Source organism: Diceros bicornis, chromosome 13 (assembly GCF_020826845.1).
Source record: "Diceros bicornis minor isolate mBicDic1 chromosome 13, mDicBic1.mat.cur, whole genome shotgun sequence".
In the NCBI taxonomy this organism is placed as follows: domain Eukaryota; kingdom Metazoa; phylum Chordata; class Mammalia; order Perissodactyla; family Rhinocerotidae; genus Diceros; species Diceros bicornis.
The window spans coordinates 10,026,950-10,052,731 of NC_080752.1; the positions used below are offsets into that span (position 1 = coordinate 10,026,950).

At 49.3% G+C, this 25,782-nt stretch overlaps 1 pseudogene; it reads right to left on the bottom strand.

Moving 5' to 3' along the window:
* Positions 1–2,127: 2,127 nt before the first annotated feature.
* Positions 2,128–15,671, bottom strand: LOC131413240 (cytochrome P450 4B1-like; annotated as a pseudogene).
* Positions 15,672–25,782: the final 10,111 nt, after the last annotated feature.

Sequence of the window (25,782 nt, forward strand, 5' to 3'; positions counted from 1 at the left end):
CTGTCCTCTTGGTCACTGGGATAATTCAGCCCTGCGCTGAGAAGGGGCAGGGTGGACACTCGGTGCTTGGCCAGGGGTTGGGGTATGAGAGTCAGTTGGGAGTGTCCTGGGGTTGGGGCATGAGATTCAGCTGGGAGCATCCTGGACAGGAAGTTTGGCAGGTGCCCTGGAATCACATGGTGCACAAGGGCTTGCCTGACCACCCTCAAAGAGCACAAGACAATCAGAACTTGGAATTCTAGGTGGCAGGCCATGGACACGTGCTCTAACCACAGGATTCCACAGGGGGTGAAGAGAGTGACCAAGAAATGACCCTGCTGGCTCCAGGCAATGGGGAACCCCAGGCTGAGTTCACCCGCATATGCACACCCCCATGACACACACAGAGACACTCCTGTGCAGCCATACTTGCATGTGTCCCTCACACAGCACACTCTGCCCTCACACACATGCACGAAAATGCCTGGGATCATTGGAGGCAGCAGGCCGTGTTTGCAGAGCTGGGAGGAGTAAGTACTCGCCTGTCCCCAGCCTCTGTCCTCCCCTCCCACAGGGATCACCACATTCCCTCAGTCTCTGGAGCTCTCAGCTCTATTTCCCACTGACTCCTGCCCCCAGAGAGAGAGTCAATGCTCCCTATGAAGTCTTGGTCAAAAGAGGCCAGAGTCAGAAGGCCTCAGCTCAAGCTCCTCCCTGATGAGCATCTTGGCAGCTTCCTTCCCTTAATGTTGAAGTGGGATAACGGCCCCTCCAGTCCTGACTCACAGGCCTCCTGACAATCCAGAGATAAGGGAAGTAGACACGTCTTAGACTCCGGCGCCACCCATGGGCCAGAGGTGGTTATGACCTCTGGGCTCAGCTCCCAGTTCATAGCTTTTGAAACTATATCTTCACTGGTGCAGAGAAAGGTCTGTCCAGGGCCAGGGCAGAGGCGGAAGTTGGTGGCACGAGGGACACCCTGGTGGGGGCCTCTGCATCCCAGGCTGAGGTGGCCAAGGGGGTCTGGGTCTTGGCAGAAGTGAGCAGGTGGCCCCTGGCCAACCTTCCAGGGCTGTGGCCTTCTTCTGAGGGAGGAAGCATCTATAGCAAGAAGGATGTCTCCAGGGTAACACGGAGACACCTCCAAGTCCCAGGGCTAGAATTCCCCTCTCCCGTCCCTCCCCCAGGCTCCAGTGCCCTCCCTTCCACAGCTGTCTCATTCCTGGATTGGAGTCCACTAATGGCCTTAGACCTGAACCCGAGAGGTGTGTGTGCCCCCAGCCATCAGGCAGCTGCTGCAGGGATTCCTGGGGAGGGATCTCGGATTCAGCATGTGGCCCCATCTGAGTGCTCCCCAAAAGTCCTCCTTTGCACCTTTGTGCCTCACTCTACCTCAAGGCCTGACTCAAGCACCCTCTCTTCCAGGAAGCCCCCTCAAATGCCACTCTGCCAACTTCCCAGCCAAAGTCCCAGTGCTCAGAGCACCAGGTGACTGTGACACAGACGCTGACGATGGCAGGGGTGCCGCAGAAACCTACTCAGGAGGGGCAGAAGACACACCCGTGGAACCATATTCCATATTCCTTGACCTTGGCAGTGGTTACTTGGGAGTTTGCTTTAGAAATTCATTGTTCTTGACATTTCTGGTTTAGGCAATTTTTCCTTATTCCTGTTATACTCCAAACACACACACAAAAGTGAAACAAAGAAACACCTCTCAGTGAAGGCACAGCCCCGAAAGCCATCCCTCTGTCACGGGGAATGGGTGAGTGCCTGCTCACAACCATGAATCCCCAGGCACAGCTTCCATTGTGTTCACCGTGTCACTCACGCTGGATGTAAGTTTCTGCTACATTTTAGGAAGACTGCCAATTATGGGAGATCAGTGAAGATTCCAGCAGGAAGCAGGTGCTCACCATATGTTTGTGGAAGGAGTGAGTGAGCTCTAGAATACATGCATGATAGGCATGTATAGACACACATGGCCCTGCCCTCAAGGTGATTGCCCATGCCGGTGCCGACTCCCCGTCTAATCGACAAGCCTCCGGAGGGCAGGGAGCCACAGCTACTGCACAATCCAGCCTGGGGAGGGCGGTGCCCAGAGTCAGGCCACGGCCTGGGCTGTCTGGGGCCCTACTCTCGGCAGAGCTACTTCCCAGAGCCTGAGCCCAGCGGCTTCAGGTGGAAGTGGATGCCATTCCGGGAGCGCAGGACCAGCTGGGGCATCGCGATGGATGGTCGGCAGGGGTCCAGGGCGAACTCAAAGTGGAGCAAGCAGAGGCCCGTGACCACTTTCATCTCATTCATGGCAAACTGCTGCCCGATGCAGTTCCTGCAGTGACAGCACAAAATGGCATCAGGCTGTGGGGTGTACAGAGTGAGGGACCCAGTGACCTTAGTGGCCAACAAAACCAATAACGATTTTGGGGTGAAAAGGTGGCTGATCGATTGATTGACCTGGGCTTAGGAACCAGTTCCTGGGAGTGGGGTGAGAGTCCCAGACCAGGTAGATTCACAGGGGGGGTTCTCGCTTGGGGGTCCCTCTTGTAAGGACTCGTCAGGGACATGAATATGGAACGTACCCTGCGTTTGGATCACCACAAACCCAGCATGGCCCCCTCATCACAGAGTGCTCCAACATGGTGCCCCCCCACAACACCTTCCATCCTCACCTGCCCAGACCTGAGGGCCTGAAGATGTTGGGCCTCTCCTTACCTGGGTCCAGCGGAGAAGGGTATGAAGGCAAAGAGATGGCATCTGGCCACATTCTCAGGGGAAAAGCACAGGGGGTCAAAGGCCTGAAGGGACAGGCCTTGCTTCAATACCTGCCAGGTCCTGGGGGAGGGGGACACTCACAGCCTCCCACCCCATCTGACCCCTGGCCCAGAGATGGGGTACCTCAGGGTCAGGCCACACTGCGATGTTCCTATGGAGGGCATAGATGTGCAGAGAGATCAGGCTGCCTGTGGGCAGAGCAGAGGCCTGGTAACCAGGTGGTCCTGGGACAGCCAGGACCACCTCCTCAGAGGGCCAGCATCCCCTAGTGTCCCCTAACTGGGCACCAGCCTTGCCTGAGCACTGCCAGTGATGGAGACTGCATGACCACCCTCAACACATCAAAGGGCTTTTGATCCTCATCACACCTGCTTCCTGCAGCCCCAGCACTGGACACAGCACCTGGCATGGATGTTTATGGAAGGGAAAAGAAGGGAGACAGAACCTACTCCACCACGAGGTGGGACAGGCAAGGACTGTTACTCACTTTCTGCTTTCAATCAACTGACTCTCGAGGGAAGTTATTACTCATAACATTATGCTATCAAGAGTAACAGCTCCACTCATTGGGTGCTTACTATGTGCCAGATGCAGAGTTAAACACTCTTTACAAAGCCACCACACACGGTTGTACAGGTTGTGCACTGCACAGCATCATAGTCTATGTGAATGATGCCTCCTGAAGTTGTTCAGGGCACAGGCGCATGGTGGTACACGACAGCCCTGATGAGTATTGTCTCTTTAATCCTGACAACAACCTTGTGAGGCAGGGACTCTTCTCATTCCCATTTTACAGAAGACGAAACAGAGGCTTAGCGGTAGAGGGATTTACCCATACGTAGTACAGCCAGGATTGGGACCAGCCAAACACAAAGCCTGAGCTCCTCCCCCCTGGTGCAGAGATTTGGCCAAAGTCACAGAGAGTATCAGAGAATCATCCCCAAATCCACCCCATGCACCTGCGGGCAGAGAGCGGCCATCCACAGAGCTGACAGGCTTGCTGAGCTGGCGGAACACCCGGGGCACGGCCGGGTAGAGGCAGAAGCTCTCCTTGATGCACGTGGTCAGGTAGGTCATCTTGCCCAGATCATCCCTGCCAGCAACACAGCCAGGACTTCCTGGGTCTGCGGAGCCACAGGCTCCCACAGGAAGGCAGGCCCCAGCCCCACCATCCCCTTCACCTCCATCACACACCCGAGAGTCAGAGGGACACAAGCGCTCCAAGTGTCCAGGCCAGACTGGACATGGCGTGGCCACTCAGGCCCAGGGGTTCTGGCTCCACTCCTCTCCATCCCTCCCTCATCTTCACTGCTAGGAAGGGAAAGCACGGGACCCTAGAGGTGTATGCACACCCAGCCACCCAAACAAGGTCACTCCTGTGTCTCCCAGGGCCCCACAGGAGCCCCACGAAGGACAGTTCTCTAGGTTCTGTTTGGTTTCCCCTGTGGAGCTGGAACAGGGCTGATACACACTGGTCAAATGAAGTAATAAATGCGTGAACAATGACAAGCTCAGGTAAAAACAAAAACCTATATACACAGAGAGAGAGTCATATAAAAATAAAATATATATTAAAATACATGTAAATAAATATAATAAATATAAATATATAAATAAATATATAATAAATATAAATATATATAAACATATATATACATAAATATGTATATGTTTTTCTTTTCCCTTTTGCCACCAGGAAGCTCAGAATCAAATGTCGTAAAACTATAACTCTGTGCAAGACCTTATTAGAGAGCCTCAAACCCTAAGGTTTTTTCCCCTGGTCCTCATTTTTCATTTGTATTTTACTATTTTATTAAAAATAAATGCTCTTTAAGTTGCTTCAAGTTCTAGATGGAATGAAGTGAAAATAAAATAAATAAATATTTTAACTCCCTGCCTCAGGCTGTGTTCACACTGTTACCCAACCTGGAGGGCCCAGCTCTCTCTCCCTCTGCCTATCCGAGTTTCACCCCTCCTTAGAAAGCCAACTTGAGCCCCACGCCTTCTGATTCCTCTGCCCTCAACATGGGGCCACTCAATCTTACCCTATTCTGTGGTTTTCTCTAGCTTGTTGGTTATGTGAGTTTGTCTCTAAAAACTCCCCAGGGGCAGCAACTTGGCTCCTCCTCCTCCTCTCCCCACCCACACCCCCAACACCTCCTGACACATGGCTGGACACACTGGGAGGCTTCCAACATCTGACCAATAAATGGGTAGTGAAGACTTGTCCTCCAAATCTTAGACCCTGGATTACAGGTCAGGGTCCCTAAGTGAATCCGAAGTTTCTCCCATCGACTGAGCATATTCCATGTCCCTGCTGTGTGCCGGCCTCGTGGAGCACAGAGAGAGAGGGGATGTGAAGGCCTGAGGAGAGGAGGCAGGGAGAGAGGGATGTGAGGGCAGAAGTGGGAGCGGAGCCTGTGGGAGATTCCCAGAGATCATGCTGCAGAGAGAGGTCAGCTCCAATTGGTCTCGTGTTGATGAGTTCAATCCCAGAGAACAATCGAAAGATTTTCAGTGATGGAGTTTCGAAACAGACTTTTCTCCTTCCCCCGAGGAGTCTGGAGGCTGCAGGCCACCGTCCCAAGGCAGGTGGAGGGATCAATTCCCCTGGCTTTCCCAGCTCTGTTTCTCTCCCAGAGCTCCCTGCTCTATCCAGGAACCCAGAAGGGCAGTCAGGTTCTGCCATCTGACGGAGTCAACACACAGGACATCAGCCTCCTGTTGACAACCTTCTCTCATGACTCACACCTGAAAAGGCTCCATTGTGGGAGAATGGGCTCAGGGGTGCATCCATGCACAGCTCCCCCAAAAAAGCGACTCAGCGGAGGGAACAGGAGAGTTGCCACCACCCTCACCTGGTTTCCAGGATGGCCTTGTGTCATCCAAGGATGACAGCAGACAGCATGGGTACAGGCCTTCCCTGGGGCTGAGCAGGACAGACTGCAGCCTCACTCTCCACTGGAAGGAGTCTCAGTTCTCGAAGATCTCGTGTACCTCCTCCCGACAACGCTGCTGGTGCTCAGGGTACAGGGCCATGCAGTAGAGAAACCAGGAGATGCCACTGGTGGTGGTGTCATGGCCTTCAAACATGAACGTGTCCACCTCAGCCCAGAGGTCTGCGTCTGACAGCTTGATCCCATATTCATCCTGGGTCAGCGGAGGCACAACGAGATGGCCCAAGGCATTTGAGGTGGGTACCAAGAGGAACCCATAACAGTAGTTGTCACATGAAGGCCCGAGGGAGGGAGGGACAGTTCCTTTTCAGACTAGGGGTTAGAACCTTCCCCCAGGTTCTTTTCTGTTCTCCAAAGCCCAGCTTGGATGCCTCCTATTCCAGGAAGCCTTCCCTGATCCCTCTGGCCAAGTGACCTGTGACCTTACCCAGCCCTGACTGTCAGTTCTGCTCACTTGACACAGAGAATGCCACCAGGTAGAGGAAGAGATCCCTGTCAACGTCCAACTCCTGTCTCCTCCACTAGACTGTAAGTATCTGGAGGGCAGGGCCAAGTCTTTCTCATCTTCTGCATCCCTAGCACAGGAATTGACACAGGGTAGGGTTCAGTGAGTTTGTGGATGAATGAATAAAGGATCAACTGAATGAATGAATGAGTGAGTGAATGAGTAAATGAATGCAGAAACTCTAAGACCCTAAGATTCTGGGGTGCTGAGATTCTTCCCAGTCTTAGAAGTCTAGAGCTGGTCGTCAGGCCTTTGCGCATGTGACCCAACCTCCCTGCTAGGACATCTCTCCCCAGCGCCACGGCCAGCCACACCCGGCACCTTCCCACCTCTGAGCCTGTGCTGATATGTGTCATGGGACAAGGGACAGGCCATGTTTGCTGGGCAACGAGGAGGACAATGGTTAACAGCCCTGCTGCTGTCCAGTGAGCCCTGTTCTGGGAAGATGGTCTGCAGACCCCATGGCGCCAGTTCCTAGGTGGGCGTGCGCTCACCCGAGCCTCCAGGAGAATGTCCAGGAAGTCCAGGTGCCTGCGGTTCCGGATCTTCTCTCGCTCTTTCTCATCCTGGAGGGCTGCCTTCCGTTCCCTGATGACCTGGTCTGGGCCGGAGCACAGGGTGTCGCTGCCTGGGGACCCATCCTCTGCCCTACGGGAACCGAGCTCCTGCAGTGGGAGGGACCCCAGAGGGGCTGGGAGGAGCTGGACCAGAAGCTGGGCTGCCTGTGGGTGGGCCCTGGGCGAAGGCCCACCTGTGTGGTCGTGGGCCACCTGGCAGGCCCGCAGGAAGCGGCGGCCGTAGGGGGTGAGCCAGTAGATGAAGTCGTTGTGGTACTGGAACACTCCATGCGCTGCTGCGTCAGCAGAGTGAGCTCACTGACCGCCTGGTAGTAGCTACTGTCCCTGCACAGTGGAGACGGGGGGGGGGGGGGGGGGGGCTGACATCGACCTCCAGCAGAGCCCAAGCAGCTGCACTCCAGAGTCCACCCCGACCGTCGCGCTTTCCTCCCTTCCTCTCCCTGTCCCTAAGCCTCCCCGCTAAAGCCAGCATCTGTCTCCCGCCATGAGCAGGGCCCGGCTCCCCCCGAGCTGCAGCTCCCTAGGGCAGGACCTATCTCCTCTCAGCCCAGGACCCAGGAGTCCTGCCAAGTTTCCCCTCTGGGCTGGCTGGGGTGGAGAGTGTGGTCAGCCCGAGTGCCCCCTGACCTGTGATTCAGGCCACCATCTGCTTTGCCGAAGGTGCACTTCATGAGCGTGTCCAGCGCCATGTGGCCCACGTCGCAGAAGATGTCAAAGCTCTTATCCTCCAGAGCCTTCTACTCCCACTTGTCCTGGAGCCCAGAGATGGAAGGTAACGTGAGGGGCCAGCCGGACTGGGTGCCCCACCCCTGTCCTCCACAACCCACAGCCTGTCATCCCCCCATGCACCCCCAGTCCTTGGCCTGGCTTCCATCCTGCTGGAGTGTGGGGGTTGGGGGCGGGTAGGAGCTTCAGGCCCAGAGGGCAGGACCAAAAGGCGGGCCCTGCACAGCGCACACAGACACTCTCTCCCAGCCAGGGCAGCCTGCACATAAGGGAAGAGGAGACCCGAGGGGTGGTGAGCTCCCCAGCACAGTCTGTGTGTAAGTCAGGCCTTGCAGTCATGCTGGGGAGGAGTTTCCTGCAAGGGAAGATACTAGCCTGGGTAAGCTCTGGGGATTATCAGCCCTGAGACCCTGAGCCCGACCCCTGACACCTGGCATCCCTTTTAGAGATGAGTTGCCAATGGCGGTGTTTTAGGCAGTTGAGGTGGGCTGAGAATGAGGAGGAGACACTTTTTAGATGTGAAAGGCCTTCCTAACATCCTCAAATGCAGGCAGCCCTCAACTCTGCTACAGAAGGAGCCTTATTGAGGCCCCACAAAGACACTTTGGTCTTTGAGGGAGGGCTGAGTCTCCTGGTGGAGACAAGTGCCAGGGCTGCCTGGCCCCTCGGGCCTTCAGCACCCGGTCAGCACCAGCAGGCAGCAGGCGTCAGGCGCAGAAGGCTCAGCACTGCTCTTGCAGGCAGAAGGGGGCCTCGGGCCTCAGCGATTCTCCTCACTGCCCTCCTCCAGGGAAAACTGGGGGTGAGGAGGGGCTGGCCGGCAGCCACAGCCTCCAGGAGCCTGGCAGGGCTGCTCACCAGCATGGCGCACGTGGAGTCAGCGAACACGGCCACGTAGGGCTTCAGCACGTCATAATGGAAGCCAGGCGTGAGCAGCTTGCGGTGCTGGAACCACTTGGGCCCCTCGAGGACCAGCAGGCCTTTCCCTGGGGAAAGGATGAGAGAGAGGCCAGTCATTCCACAGAAACCCGCCCCACCCCAGGCAACCAGGGGCCAAACACACTGCACCCCATCCAACCCCACCTAAGTCCTCCCTGCCCAGCCTCATATACCGACTCAGCTCTGCCTTCCAGCCACCCACAGTCTCACAGCCTCTGTGACGCCTGCCTTGGTCCTACCACCTACCTTTCCTCAGGCCCTGCCCTGGCCAGCAAAACCCATAAAATCTCCTAGGATCAATTCCAGTGCCACCTCCTGCAGGAAGCTGCTCTGCACACACACATTTTCAGAACACTTGCCCTGCCTGTCCAGGGAAGAGGACACACCTGGCAGGAGAAGATACCTGGACCCTGCTTCCCCCGCCAGCCAGGAGCTCTCCTGCCTCCTCCCTTGTCCCCCCACTGAGCAGCTGAGCTTCCGAGGGGCACTGGGGGCGGGGGCAGGTGGTCCAGTTGATGGGATAACTGACTGAGTGGGGACAGGGCAGGGAGGGACAAGACAGGGAAGGATCCTGGTCACCCAACACCAAAGGTCTGGGATGGGAAGGCAGGTGCCCACTCACCAATCCACTGGAGCAAGAAGTCATACACATCAGGGGCCTTAGGATCTGCAGGACGAAGAGAAAATCAGGCCAGGTGACACTGGGGGATCCCAGAGGAGGCTTGCTGATAAATAGGATGGGGACCTCAGCTGTCCAGACTTAGGGGGCAGGCCCAGAACTCCTCCCCACATGGTGCCCTGCGCCCTTTGGTCTCAGGAAGGCCTGCCCTCTCCCAGGAGCACTCACCCCCTCGGCTGAACACAGCTTTCGCATAGTCAGGCTCATAGATGTTCAGGAAGCCAAGGAACTGTCCCAGCCAGAGTAGGTGGGCATACGGGAACTGGTGGGCCCAGGACACCACCTTGTCCAGGCTCCCCATCTGCTGGATCTGAAAGGACAGCAGCAGACCAGGCCACTCAGGAACCCAGTGTCACCAGCCCGGTCCCAAGACCTTGGGCAGGGAAGAGGGGAGGCTGCCCAGGCAGGCCCCCAGCATCCCTCCCTCCTCCTTCACTCCCCTCCCAGCCGGTCACCCAGTCCTATACATCGCTGAGTTCAATCACCTATCCAGCCCAGAGTCACTGCTTTAAGTCCAAGCCACCCTCTTATTGCACCTGGCTTAGCTCATCAACCCCAAACTGGCCATCCTGCTTCCATCTGGTGCCTGCCACCAACCCTCTGTCTACACTGCAGCCAGAAAGAGTTTTCTTTTCAGCATTGAAGCTTTTTCACTAGAAAGGTAATACCAGCTTGTTGTACAATACACAAGTCACCTCGATTCCAGCCCTGTTGAGTCATTCGACACATTTTTATTGAGGACCTACTATGTGCAGGGCACTGTTTCAATGTCTCAGGGGAATGAGGCAGACATGGTCCTGCCCTTTCATTCTATGGGAAAGACTGATAATACGCAAGTAAATGATTAAGTAAAATGATTACACACAGTAGGAAGTGCTAAGAAGGAAATGAACACTGTGCTACGAGACAGACCAACAGGGAGACCTGCTGAGATCACATGATCCAGGATGGCCTCCTGCTGGAGATGATATTTCAGGTGAAACCCGAAGGATGACGAGGAGCTGGCTGGGTGAAGAGTAAGGGGGAACATTCCTGGTTAGGGAACAGCAAGCACCGAGGCTCTGGGGTGCGAAAGAGCATGATGTCTTCCAGGAGCTACCACTTGGTGGGGCAGTGGCCTGAGATGAGGTTGGAGGGATCACCCAGAGAGTGGTGTGTGCTCTTTGTGAGTTTTCTAGCACATGTACTCACCCATAGGTGTTTTATGTAAATAGAGTTTGCAGTAGATACTTTTCCAAAACCTTCTCTTTTTCATGTAACATATCTTGTCCTTCTTCTCAAACTAGCGCAGTTAACTGTCCCTCAATATTTTTAACAATTGCATAGTATTCCACCCCAGGAATGTACCATTAAGTGTTTGTCCATTTTTCCCTATTTTGAGGGAGTCTCTCAGAGACACAGTTAAAACCCCTCAGTGGCCTGCCCATGGGCCTCAGAATAAAGTCTGAGCTCCGTAGTTTGTGAGGAGGTGTAGCTCACCTTTATGAAGCACTTGCTGTGTGCTAGGCCTTCATCTAAGCACCTGACATCTTGACCTCATCAAATCCTCACAACAGCTCTGTGAAGTCCACGTTTAGGGAAGAGGAACCTGAAGTATAGAGATCAGAGGTTGCTTGCCAAGGACCGCACAGCTTGTAAGGGAGCTGGGATGGGAACCAAGGAAAGTTGACTCCGTGGCCCGCAGTCTTTGGGGCTTGACAGACCTGGGTTTGAATATTGATTTCCCCTACTTTTTAGATGTGTGAACTCAGGCAAGTTCTTTCAGCTCTCTGAATCTTACTCTCCTCACCTGTAAAATGGGATAACACGTAGCTTATAGGATTGCTTTGACATTAACAAAATCACGCAGCGCGTGTGTCTAGTTGAGGTCGTGTGGCATTCAAGACCCTTAACTCACATTGCATGAGAGCACCTAGCGCTGCATCCTGCACAAACTAAGCCCTCAACGAGTAGTTCTCTCCCCTTCAAGCCTCCCTTTCCCCAACATCTTCCTTCCAGCCTCCTCCCTGCATCTCCTGCCACATCCTACCCCAAATCCCCCAAATTGCACTAGAGAATGGGCTCGGAACACGCCCTGAGATACTTCCACCCATGGGCAAAGGATTACCCAAACCATGTCCCCGTCACCTGGGAAGCTGACCTTGGGTTACACTCTCCAATTCTGTCTCGCAGGAAACCTGATAACTGTAGAATGTTCACCATGTTGCTGGTGTGGAAATTAATGAAAGAAACCTTAATTACATTGGAGTCAGGAAGGCCTGTAGGGGGAGCTTGCACACCCTATTCTATATCGTCACTTACACCAAACAGGAAGGGACAGATATTTGCATCCTGGACAGAAGCAAAACTACTTTACTGTTGAAGGAAGATTTCTCTCCCCACCTGGCAACAGCCCAGCCAATGAGAAATGCTGCAGCTCAGCCAATGAGAAGCCATTGCCACCCTGAACTGTTACTTTTCCCCAGTGGACTTTCCTTTAGAACAGCGCCTCCCTACTCCCCGTTTTTCTCTATAAAAGCAGCTCCCCTCCTTTGTTTTCTGGATTTGCTTACGGTTTGCCATAGCATGCGCATCCCAAATTACAATTCTTTTGTCTATTCCCGAATAAACTCCTTTCGAGGATAAAATATTTAAGGATAAAATAAGAGGCAAATTTTATTTTTAAGTTGACAGTAGGCAACATGGCTATGGCAAAAATGAACCCTGGCTGGTAACTAACTTCTGAACTGGGGAGAACCATGGATGAACTATAATCGGGAAGCTTTGGGCTTCCCTGAGTGTGGTGAGTCATATAATATGCTTGGACCCTGCGGGAACCCTGGGATTGTTAGCAGACACTGGAATTCTGTGGGGCCAGGGGATTCTAAGACAAGATGGACCCACACCTACTGACTTGGATCGCCAATGCCTGTGTGGATGTGGTGAGGAATGCCTGACGCTGCCTTGCTGGCAAGCTGCCCATATCCTCTGATTAGACTGATGCTAACTGTGCCTGCGGTAGCCTTGTGAGTGTGAATGTTAGGACTAAGATGACGTCCTGGGGTGTGGCATCATCTCTGGGACTTTGCTTAGACCATTCCTTGCTCCTCGTATACCCTGTACCCAAGGTGCCTGTGAAATTCTGCCTATTCCTCCACATCCAGCTTGAACACCCTTCTCCAGGAACCTCTCCAGTCCTCCATGACCAAAATCTCTACCTCCTCTGGGCCTCTCCAGCACTGCTAGTACCTTACCCACATTCCACTTGGTGTTACAATTGCTTGCATCCACAACAAAACAAAATTAATACTATTAACATTTACATTCGCTTGAACTTACACAATGTTATGTGTTAATTATATCTCAACAAAAGGGGGGGGTACTTTTAAACTGCTGATTTAAGTTCATTTAATTTATGGAAAATGCCCACCATATAACCTAATTGGCAGAGTCAGTCCTACTCATCAAAAAAAATTATTAAATGAGACAGTTCATTTTAAAAAGTCTGACTTTGTTTTGTAACTCAAATACAAATGTGCTAATGCAAAAATAAAAATACATTGTTGAGAAAATTACAAGACAAGCCACAAACTAGGAGAAAATATTTGTAATAAATGAATTTGACAAAGGACTTATATCTAGAATATAAAAGTGACTCTTACTCCTCACTAATGAGACAAACAACACCAAAAAAAGGGAGAGGCTAAAACTAAAACAACAGACACTTCCTAAAAAAGATGTATAAATGACCAAAAATAACATGAAAAGATACTCAATATCTTTAGTCATCTTGGAAATGCAACTTAAAACCACAAAGAGATACCACTACCCACCCTCTAGAGAGGCTAAACATAAAACATCAACCAAGACCAAGTGTGGATGAAGATGTGGAGCAACTGAGATTCACATACACTGCTGATGCGGGTGTAAAATTATGCAACCATTTTGGAAAAGAGTTTGGCAGTTAAGTGTACACTTAACATGTGACCTAGGTTTTTACAAAAGAGAAATGAAAACACATGTCCACAAAAGACTTGTTTATAAATATTTATAGCAGCTTTATTCGTATTAGCCTAAAAGTGGACACAAGTCAAATGTCTATCATTGAGTGAATGGATAAACACATTGTCGTATGTTCGTACAATAAAATGCTACTCAACAATAAAAGGAATGAACTGCTGATACACAGAACCACGTAGATGGTTCTCAAAAACATTAGGCTGAGCGAAAGGAGCCAGATACAAGTGATTACATTTATCTCTGTATGATTCTACTTATGTGATATTCCAATGATTGAAATCAGATCTAGTGATAAAATTAGATTTCTGGTTGCCTTTGGTGGAGGAAGAGGAGACTGAGACGGATTGCAAAGAGGGGCACAAGGTGACTTTCTAAATTGATAGAAATATTCTGTCCCTTGATTGGGGTGGTGTTACATGGATTTATATATTTCTCAATACTCATCAAACTGTTAAGTGTACACATTATATTGTATGTAAATTGTACCTCAGTAAAGTTATTTTTTTAAAAACACAAACACACCCAAATAAGCACATTAACATTTGTTGAGCATTTAATGTGTTCAGACACTGCGCTCATCCTGCTACACAAATTCTTTTATTTAATCCTCAGAAAATTCTATAAAAGAGGCACTATCGTAATTCCCATTTCACAGATGAGGAAAGGAAGCTCTCTCACATGATTCATTAGCAATGAAGCTGGGATTCACACCCAGGACTCCTGCCTCCACCTCTGGGCTGTGAGTGTCCCAAGTGCACAGATCATATCAGTGGCATCAACAGGTCACTGTGGAGCTCAGCACAGGGCCTTGACACAGTCCATGTGGTCACCACCACCAGCACTTCTGTGTGGTAAACAGTATTGCAGATTTGTACTTGTTTCTCCAGCAGGGCCTAGCCTGCCTGCTCTGCCTAATGTCCCCATTCACCACCTGTTTCTGAATCTGGGCACCTGAGGATTACTGCAAATATTCAGTAAGACCTTTCGAACTTGTTCCCAACACAGACATAGATGGAAAGAAGTTAATCTTGTCAATTTACTGTTTTCTTGTTTAACCTGAGGGTGTCTCAAGGGTCACAAGGATTTATGAGCTTGTTTTACAGAAGAAAGAGAATGCCTTCAAGGAAGTTACCATCCCCAGATAACCAGCCCCCAGCTGCTGTTGACGCCCAGAAGCCAGATTGCCCAAGGGCTTATCTGGAGTGAAAGAAACACAGGTTAGGATTACTCCTTTGTTTCTCTTAAACTCCTCCTGCCAAGCCCCTTATCTCTATAAAACCCCCTACTTTCTTCTCTTCTTAAGGCAGATTTGAGAGAACCTACCATCCTGCCTTCTCATTTTGGCCAATTCCAATAAACCTTTCTCCATCTGCAGGCAACAACCTCTGAGCAATTGCCTTCCTGTTCATCAGGCACATGAACTTGAGATTAAGAGGTCTGGTATCATTTCCACATTCTCTCTCTCCACATAGGGAATGGAAAGGAAAAGATACATATTGAGTATCTACTATATGTCAGGTACTATGTGAGTGAATTCTCAGATTGCCTCACGCACCTAATGCAGAGCAGATAATTACTCCCATTTGACAGAGAAAACTGAGGTTCAGAGATGTGAACTGACTTGTCCATTGCTTGTAGGTTAGTAGTGCTCTGACTTGGCTTAGAACCCCACAGTCTCTTCTGCACATTGAAGCCTGTCAGCACTGCACATTCAGTTGCATAAATTGTGCACTGCACAATCCTAGGTGTGCCATTCATGTTGAGGTCTGTACAAGTGCTGGCCCTTCTTTTCCTCCCCGTAAGGTTCCCTTTCATAGTCCTTAGCCACTCAACTGATCGATGTTGTGTCTTCCAGGAAACAGCCTTGAAGAAGGACACAGAGCATCTGATAATGTAGCCCCCAGGGATACTTGTCTGAACCAAACCACTTCCCCCAAGGGCCCTGGAGTTTGGGCCTGGTTACTTTGGTCTCCACCCATGTGCCTGATCTGAGGTTCCTCTCCACCCAGGCCCTAGCAGAGCCCAGTGTAATGTCCCCATGGATCCCTCCCTCACTGCCTCTGAACTCAGCATCCTGAGTTCAACCCACAGGGTTGTAAGAGTTTTCACTGCCCTTGGGCACACAGTGTCAAAAAGCGCACAGAGTGATGAAACTCATCTCCATCCACTGGTGAGAGGGAACCTTCTGGTGTCCCTGACTCCTTTCCTGCCTCCTTCCTGGCTGGTGTCCCTGGAAATGCCCCCTTCCCCCAGTGTCTCTCTTATTTTTCCATCTACCCTCTTGGATTTTCCATGCCAACTTTCTGATCACCATGGCTACTCCCCTTCTCTCCATTCCTCCCAGATCCAGGGAGCCCTGTTGGATGAGGGGCAGGGAGAGGCTTAAGTCACAGAGAAGCCAGACTCACAGGATCTGAGGGTTGGAGGAGCCCTTGGCTGATCTGGTTCATCTGAGCTCCACTTCTCTCCTCATCAGCCATGAGTGTGCCTCTCTGCAGCATCCCCACCTGGGACAGGAGACCTGACAGGAACATGCTGACCCCATGTTCACAGCCTGAGCTGGCCCCTGCCTCCCTGTGCCCAGCTTTCTCCTATGCCCTTATTGTCCCAAGAACCTGCCAGGAGTGAGGACAGCTCTCTACACCTGGCCCCACTAGCCCCAAGAGGGCAGGGGCGTCCTCCCTGGGGGACGCATGTCTGCCTAGCCAGCTCCTCTGGGTTACACAACTGGATGTCTCATACTCATCCTCAGATGCCCTGAACTGGGACCTCTACAGGGCTCTGAGGGTGGGCTACCTTGTTTTTCTCCAGGAGGAAAGAAGTAGGGAAAGAGCCAGGCATGGAGGTAATTAACTGAGCCCAGCTACCCAGCCACACCCCTCACCCTCACAATTGCACTCCTCGTTGACCTCACCAAGAACACACAACAGGAGGGACTGCAAGAGCAAGCATAAGTCACTACCCTCCTTTCTGCTGCCCCACAGTCCAAGTAAGCTTGCTCTGAGAATCAGATCTGAAAGAGACTTCAACATCACCTAGTGGAACCACATTCCATCTTTATAAGTGGGAACAGTGCAGCCCACACACCACAGGGAACTGTCCCACCTGAGTCGGGCCGACTGCGATCCTGACTGAGGCTCTTTTGCTGCCTCCCCTGTTGACAAGCCTGCCCATGCCAGCAGCCAGTTGCCCTGAAGCTCAGTTGGCCAGTCTTCAAGAAACAAGCTACCTGCTCAGCCAGTCAGCTGCAGCCACAGTTCTCCCAGGGAGGCTGCTTGAGCACAAAAATAAATCTGCTCAAGATGTCCCGGGATGGGAGTTCATAAAAACAGACGGTTAGGGAGGGGAAACGGCAGGGCTTTCCTCTTCCCCAACATGGTGGGGCTCCCTCCAGGCAGATCATGCTGATCTCCAATCCCAGTACCCAGGGTGGCCTGGCCCAGCACCTTGACCCTGTGTGAATGAATCCTGCCCCAAGAGTTCAAACATCTCCGGTGACAGGAAACTTACTGCTTTTCAAACAGCCCAGCCATCTTTGGACTGTCTCTTTTCTGCCAAAGACTTCTTGGTCACTGAATGGAAAGCCACCTGCCTGCAGCCTACCCCATGAGTCTGCACTCTGTCTCTGGGGCCACACAGGCTCCCACTGCCCAGGGAAGTCCTGCAGGGATTGGGAGTGGGGGCCAGATCCACCCAGGTCTGCTCTCCTCCAGGATGGACATCCTTAGGTGCCCTTGGGGGCTCTGGTCTCAGTCGTCTCCCCCACCCATGGGCACTGCCCCCCACACACGAGATTGGTCAGCACTTGGTGTATGCATGGGGCCCAGCCAGTGTCAAGGACAGCAAAGCTGTGTATTCAAAACTAAAGGGCTAAGAGCACCCGCCAAGAAAAGAGAACTAAAACTGAGAAGAGGCAGCATCTCTGAAATAACCATAGGGGCCAGCCTGGTGGTGCAAGCAGTTAAGTGCACGCGCTCTGTTGCGGCAGCCCGGGGTTCGCAGGTTCAGATCCCGGGTGCACATTGACACACCACTTGTCAGGCCATGCTGTGGCAGGCGTCCCATATAAAGTGGAGGAAGATGGGCATGGATGTTAGCCCAAGGCCGGTCTTCCTCAGCAAAAAGAGGAAGATCGGCAGATGTTAGCTTAGGGCCGATCTTCCTCACACAAAAAGAAAAAAAGGAAAAGAAATAACCATAAAAATCAGTGAAGAAAATGGACTCAATTGACACAAACTTTTTGGGGATCCAACTACGAGGTTGAGCAGAGAGCCATGGGGATCCTGGAGGGAGGAGATCTAATGTGTAATGCCCCAAGGAGCAGAGAAGTAACTTCCCCCACAACAGAGTGACAAATAGGTGGCTTCATCCTCCAGCCTCTTTTTCAGAGACAAGTGTGCTACTACAAATGTACTTGAGAACACGTGAACATGTGTGAACAGTCAACACACAGATAGAACCCCTGGCTCAATAGAAGGAGTAAACGGACTTTGGGTGAGATCAAAATGAGTCACCATGACTCCCTTAGCCACACATATTGGCTCCGAGAAGTGATGGTGGTGTGAAAAGTTGACATAAGTGGAGCCATTTTAAAATAGAGTGGGAGCAGACATTTCAGAGGAAATGCCTGCATGTCTTACTCCTTGAACCTTTGGACTGTTTAAATTGGGCCAGACCTTTGGACTGGGCCAAATCAATATTATCTTCCAAACAACTGTTTGTAAAGCTAACAGGAAAACAGACATCCTGACCACAAAGACTGATGATTATAAACTCTCTCCTAAAGACAGAATCAGTAACCAGGCATGTATTGCTAAAGAATAACCCAGCTTATTAGCACCTATAGATGATCTTGTTCTTTTCCTCTTCTTTTCATCTAATAACCCTCTTCCTTACCCACAAAAACCCTCCTCATCCACCCTGTAATTGGGACACTATTTGGGTTTCTTCCTGAATCTGTGCTCCCTGAATTGCAATTCTTCGATCCCAAATAAATTCTTTCCCTCTTAAACTGGTTTCTGTTTTTGAAGATTGACAGTGGCCCTGGCCCAAAGTCATACAACTTTTGAGTCCAAGTCTTTTGGTTCCAAATTGTGTGCTCTGCCCCTCAACCTTCCCTGTCTTCAGCACCAAAGATGAACTCAGCCTCAGCAATGACCCGGTTGGAGGGAAGCATCCAAACACTTAAGAAGAGAAGAGGGCAGGGGCCCAAGAAGTGCCCAAGAGTTCAGGAGGCTGCAGACATTGGTGCTTACCCTGCGTAGGTGGCTTTGCTGCCCCAAGTTGGGTCCCCCAGGAATTCATTCAGGCATTCAACAAATGGGCGTGGAGAACCCACTCTCAATGCCAGCCATGGTGCTAGTTCCTGGGGACACATGGGAACAAGACAAGCTCTGCTCTCCCCAAGCTTACATTCCAGGTGGTGAAAAAGGAAATAATCAAGAATGAAATACACCAGTAATATAATTTCAGGTAGTGACAACTTGAGAAACAAAAATACAGCAGGATAAGGGCAGGGCTGCTACTGTTGCCAAGGGGTTGGAAGGGTCAGGGAAGGCCTCTCTGAGGTAACTTTTCAGCAAAGATCAGCAGAAAGCCCTTCTATAAAGCCCTGTAGCCTTGGCCACAATCTGCTCCTCAAAACCTTCTCTATCCTCAACTGTTTCCTCCACCCCTCTGCTCCTTGCTCCCAGAAAATTGGCCTTGCTCTACTCCACAGAAAAAATAGAAGCCATTAGATAAAAAAATCCCTAAAAGTCAGCCAGCAGACCTGAAGAACTACCTGCCCTCATCCAGCCTCCCCACCCTCCCTTCGGTTCCAGTAGAGGAGGCATCCAGAACCTGTCCAAGGCCAATCTCCTTGGATTCCAACCCTCCACTCAGGCACCTCACCCATCAATCAGTCCCTCTCTCTCCCATATCACAGACCCGCATCCTCTCTACTGGCTCCTTCCCATCTGCATTTAAAACATGTTCAAGTCTCTCCCACTTAAAAAGCAAGACAAAACCTCCTTGCTTGTGCTTACTCAACAAAATATTGGCAAACTGAATACAACAACACATTAAAAAGATCATACACCATAATCAAGTAGGATTTATACCAAGGACACAGGGATAGGTCAACATCTGCAAATCAATCAACGTGATACACCACATTAACAAAATGAGGAATAAAAACCACATGATCACCTCGACAAACACAGAGAAATCATTTGACAAGATCCAACATCCATTTACGATAAAAAATCTCAATAAAAAGGGTATAGAAGGAAAGTACCTTAACATAATAAAGGCCATAGATGGCAAACCCACAGCCAACATCATACTCAATGGGGAAAAACTGAAAGCATTCCTCTGAGAACAGAAACAAGACAAGGGTGCCCACTCTCACCACTCTTATTCAACATAGTGCTGGAGGTTTTGGCCAGAGCAATTAGGCAAGAAAAAGGAATAAAAGGAATGCAAATAGGCATTGAAGAAGTGAAACTCTCACTGTTTGCAGATGACATGATTTTATATATAGAAAATCCTAAAGAATCCACTGGAAAACTACTAGAAATAATCAACAACTACAGCAAAGTTGCAGAGTACAAAATCGATCTACAAAAATCAGTTGCATTTCTATACTCTAATAATGAACTAACAGAAAGAGAACTCAAGACAATCTCATTTACAGTCACAACAAAAAGCATAAAATATCTAGGGATAAATTTAACCAAGGAGGTAAAAGACTGTACCATGAAAACTATAAGACATTATTGAAAGAAATCGATGATGACATAAAGAAATGGAAAGATATTCCATGCACGTGGATTGGAAGAACAAACATGGTTAAAATGTCCATACTACCTAAAGCAATCTACAGATTCAATGCAATCCCAATCAGACTCCCAATGACATCCTTCACGGAAATAGAGCAAAGAATCCTAAAATTCCTATGGGGCAATAAAAGACCCAAAATAGCTAAAGCAATCCTGAGAAAAAATAACAAAGCTGGAGGCATCACAATTTCAGACTTCAAAATATACTATAAAGCTATAGTAATCAAAACAGCATGGTACTGGTACAAAAACAGACACACAGATCAATGGAACAGAATAGAAAGCCCAGAAATAGAACCACACATCTATGGAGAGCTAATCTTCAACAAAGGAGCTAAGAATATACAATGGAGAAAGGAAAATCTCTTCAATAAATGGTGCTGGGAAAACTGGACAGCCACACGCAAAAGAATGAAAGTAGACCATTATCTTTTGCCATACAGGAAAATTAACTCAAAATGGATCAAAGACTTGAAGGAAGACCTGAAACCTAGAAGAAAATATAGGCAGTACATTCTTAAACATCAGTCTTAGAAGAATCTTTTCAAATACCATGTCTATTTGGACAAAGGAAACAAAAGAAAGAATAAACAAGTGGGACTTCATCAGACTAAAGAGCCTCTACAAGGCAAAGGAAACCAGGATCAAAACAATAAAACAACCCACCAACTGGGAGAAAATGTTGGAAATCATATATCTAACAAGGGGTTAATCTCCATAATATATAAAGAACTCACACAATTGAACAACAAGAAAACAAACAACTCGATCAAAAAATGGGCAGATGATATGAACAGACATTATTCCAAAGAAGATATCCAGATGGCCAATAGGCACATGAAAAGATGTTCAACATCATTAATCATCAGGGAAATGCAAGTCAAAACTACACTAAGATATCACCTTACACCTGTTAGAATGGCTACAATCACCAAGACAAAAAATAACAAATGTTGGAGAGGTTGTAAAGAAAAGGTAACCCTCATACACTGCTGGTGGGAATGCAAACTGGTGCAGCCACTATGGACAACAATATGGAGAGTTCTCAAAAAATTAAAAATAGAAATACCATATGACCCAGCTATCCCACTATTGGGTATTTATCCAAAGAACTTGAAATCAACAATCCAAAGAGACTTAAGCACCCCTATGTTAATTGCAGCATTATTCACTATAGCCAAGAAGTGGAAGCAACCCAAGTCTCCATCAACTGATGAATGGAAAGAAGATGTGGTAGATATATATACAATGGAATACTACTCAGTCATGAAAAAAAGACAAAATTGTCCCATTCGCAACAACATGGATGGACCTGGAGGGTATTATGTTAAGCGAAATAAGCAAGACAGAGAAAGACAAACACCACATGATTTCACTCATATGTGGAAGATAAACTAACACACGGACAGAGAGAACAGTTTGGTGGTTACCAGGGGGAAGGGGGTTGGAGGTGGGCACAAGAGGTGAAGGGGCACATCTGTATGGTGACTGACAAATAATAATGTAAAACTGAAATTTCACAATGTTATAAACTATTACGGCATCAACAAAAAAATTGATTCATGTAAAAAAAAAAAAAAAAACCTCCTTGGTTCTGCTTCCTCCTCTGGCTAACACCCTATTTCCTCCTCCCTTCATAACCTAACTTCTCAAAAGAGCTGGCTCCACTGTTTCCACTTCATCCTGCCTTGGCTCCCACCTCTCTGACACTGCTCCTGCTAAGGAGACCAGCACTCTCCTTGGTGGTAAGCCCAGAGGACTTCCAGCTGCTGTGACACAGTCAATTCCCCTCTCTTTCTTGAACTCTCTCCTAGATGTCTTCCCACCTCTCCTGATGTCCCTTCTCAGGAGCTCCTCACCCATCATTTGTTAATGAATAACTGAGGCTCCCCAAAGTCCAGCCCTTGGCCTCTTCTCATGCTGCACCTTCTCCCTGTAGGCTCTCACGAGCTCCCGTGGCTTCCTTTGCCATCTACCTGACACTAGTTCCTAAATCAACAGCTCATCCCAGCTTATCTTTCTCCTGAGCTCCAGAAACATGACCAACTACCTCCTGAACACCTCTGCATGACATCCTCCAGGACCCTCAGACCCAGCATTTCCAAACATGTACACAGCATGTTTGCCCCCCAAATCTGCTCCTCCTCCTTTACCTAGGAATGGAACCACTGTCCACCCTGATGCCAGCCAGAATCATGGGCTGGAGGTCTCCCCATGATTTATAGCAATACCAAGGTGGCTGCCCTGTAGAGTCTGCCCCTATCTCCTGCAGGTCCACCAAGTGATTCTTACATTGGAATCTGCAAAATGGAACTAAGAGAGCTAGATGTAGAAGTTCCCACAGGAAGGTCCTGCCATGAAACTCTCGAAATCCAGAACCCAAGGTTCCTGTGCCCAGACACTGACAGGTTCTGCCAGACCCTGAGCCTCCTCTTCCTGGGTCTCAGATACCCACATGTTTACACTTAGACATAGAAATTCATTCCTCCTGGTTACAACCCAATCTTGTGACTCAAGTGGTCCTTGTCTCTCTTTCAGTGACTTTGCCAAATTCTGCTCTGATCAGCTACGTTGATCCCACAGTTTAACAAAGCCCCCAGGGCAATCTTGTGCCCCCATTTTCCTAGCGCATAAAGGAGGCCTCACTGACACCCTCACATCTGGCTGTGGTGGGGGCCTTACTGCCTCCCTTTCCCATGCCCATGATGCCAAGACAGCCTGCTCTGCCTCTCATTTCTCTCTATCTCACAGGCTCACTCCACCAATCTCTGCCTGGATCATTGTCTCAGCCTCTGCCCTGGTCTTCCTGACTCATCTGTAGTCTCTGTCAATCTAGTCACCACCCCAAAGCCAAAGTTATCTTTCTACCACACAAATTTGAACTCCGTTGCTTGAATCCCTTCAATGGTCCCCCATTGTCCTCAGAATAAAGTAAAGCCTTCTGTCGTGGCCTACAAGGTCCTATATGATCTTCCCCTACCCACTTCAAACATCATCTTCTCGATTCTGTTTTTCCTCTCACCACTCCAGAAGTGTACATACTAGACCCCGAGAAACAAATATTTGTTGAACAAACTTATTTCCTAAACACGCAACATTCTTTCCAGCCTCTGTGCCTTTGTGCAGGTAGTGTCTTCCACCCTTCCTTCTGCACTTCCACAGGCTGCTACTTCCAGATCTCTTAGGACTCACTTCAGCATCCCCTCCCTGGGCCCAAGGATCTGGAACACTGTGCTGTGTCATGTCTCTCCTACAGACTGGGGTCTTCTAAGGCCACCTCTACTCTTGTTTCTTCATCCTCTGGTCTCAGCATGGGGCCAGACCCAGAGTTATTGATAAGACAATGCTAGTTGCTTGGAAAAAGAGGGATCTTCTCTGAATTCCAAAGACTGGATTGATTTGGGAGGAAGGAAAAGGATGAAGGAAGCAAATGCCTCGGGGTGTTTTGTAGCAAGAAAACCTCTACAATGATTAATACCTGACATCCAGCTGCCCAGCAGTTTGCAAAGTACCTGTACTTGATCTCTTCTGATCCTCTTCTAACCCAGTAAGGTAAAAAGGCTTATCTCCATGTTACTGACAAGGAAAAGGAAGCCCAGAGAGGAAGCACAGTGAAGGCCCATTATCAATGTCTGCTGAGTGGAAATGACCCAGACTCCCAGGCCAGTGCTCTTCATTACACAGCCCAAGGTCACAGGAACCATCCCAGTGATGAGCAAGGCCAGGGAAGAGGCCTATGCAGTCTCAGGGGATCACCTTTCCTGGGCTGGGAGCTGGCATTCCACCCTCCCATCCCACCCCCAGCACACAAACACACACACACACATAGGTCAGATTCCTGGGCCCCTCCCAGGGGCCCCAACCTCAGGCCAACAATATGGATGAGCACTTCCTATGTGCAAAGTCCTCCCTGGGCCCCAGAGTGTAGTGAGGTGGACCCTAGAATAGGACATGACTTGCCTCAAGCGGATACACTCTGAGAATTGAGGAGGATGACAGGTGGATGTTTCCAGGGCCTCTACACTATAACTGGAGACTAGAAGGGAGAAGTTAATCCTGATGGGCAGCTCTTCCCCACCCCAGGCCCTTCCTTCCACCACCAGTCCTCCTCCTCCCCGTCCTATTCCCATCATTGCCAGGCCTAGGAATCAAATTTGCAGTCACTTGCATGTGTAGCAGAGCAGAATTTGTCACCCCAAAATACGTCTCTTTGGCATTGGATTATTTTAGGTGGGTTATTTTAAAGAAATAGCAGACATGACAGAAGCTCTGAAAACCAACTAGAAGTTACTGCTTCAAAAAACATTTACATTTGTAAGGAAAATCTCTGTTTGCAAGGACATCTTTCTGGCTGTACCAGGAAGAGGAGGATGACCTTATCTCTAGAAACTCTTATCAATACAGAAGGCAAGGACTTAAATCTGCATAACAACCTTACCCTTGCTTAGTGTGTTTTTCCTGGTAACTTCTTATAACTGATTCCCTCCATCCCCAACATCTTTTGTCTTTAGCTGATGATGGTATTTAAGGTAGTGATTTCAGCCATTTTGGAGAGTTACTCAGTTTTCCTGGGTCTCTTTTACGTATACAGGAATAACTTGTATTCCATGTTATTAAATTTTTGAAACCAATAAACAGTTAGCCATTGATGATTAGGTAGCTAGTAACTAAAGTTCTCTTTCTTTTTTGCAACTACTGATTATAGCTTTTAGTTTTTCACCCACCCATTGTTAACTGTGCTGCTTAGGCAATATGCTATCTAACTCTCACTAGGTTCCCATAGATAACATCTCCCTGGCCCCTCAGTCACCATGGTAATGGGTGTTTGAGCTGTTTTTCAGGAATTAGAACCCCTTCTCCACTTCAGGCTGGTTGAGACCACCAACCCATCAGCTGGGCCCCTGCAGATATCTGATAAGTGACCTTTTGACGTCAAGAAGCTAAAAAATCCACACTCAGATCATGCTAATGCCACCATTTTATGAACATGCATCCTATGAAGAGGTATGAAGTTTGACTACACTTGTGCAGATCATCATTACCTCACCTCTCCTCACCTCCAATCATCAATCTCCACACTTCAGACCACCTTACCACTGTGTGGAATCAGAATTAGCCACCTCAATATATATCTCTTTGCCTTGATTATTTTCAATAACAAAAGATTCTGAAAGAAACTTTGACCTCCCCTCTACTAACTGCCTAAAAGAAATTTAAGACAGAAGGTCTGTCCCCAGGACGTGCCATCACTATAGATAACTCTGGGTATTGATAGACTGGGAGGGTCCTTGCTAAGCCCATTCTTATCCAAGTTCTGTTTACCAAACATTTGCTCTTCCATTTCCATGTGAATTGCCCTTCTCCCCTTTGAAGTCCCAAATCACCACCCCCAACATCCTCCTTTGTCTTTAGGTGAAGATGGTATTTAAGGTGAGAGCCTCCACCATTTTGACGAGTTGCTCAATTTTCCTGAGTCTCTCCCATGTATACGTGTTAGGAAGCTTTGTTTGATTTTCTCCTGTTATTCTGTCTCATATCAACTTAGTTCATAGCCCAGCCAAAAGGACCCAGAGGATAGAGGATTTCTCTTCCTCCCCTACACCCCCTGCCTTATAAACATCCCTGAGTCCCTATTTTCAGGGAAACAGATTTGAGACTCATTCTCTTGCTTCCTTGCTTGGCTGCCCTGTAATTAAAACCCTCTCTCTGCTGCAATCTTGTCATCTTGGTGTTTGGCTTTCCAGGCAACAGGCAAAAACAAACCTGGTTCAGTAACAAATGAGTGAGACAACCTCTAACCTTTGTCTTATGGACAGCTTGTCCC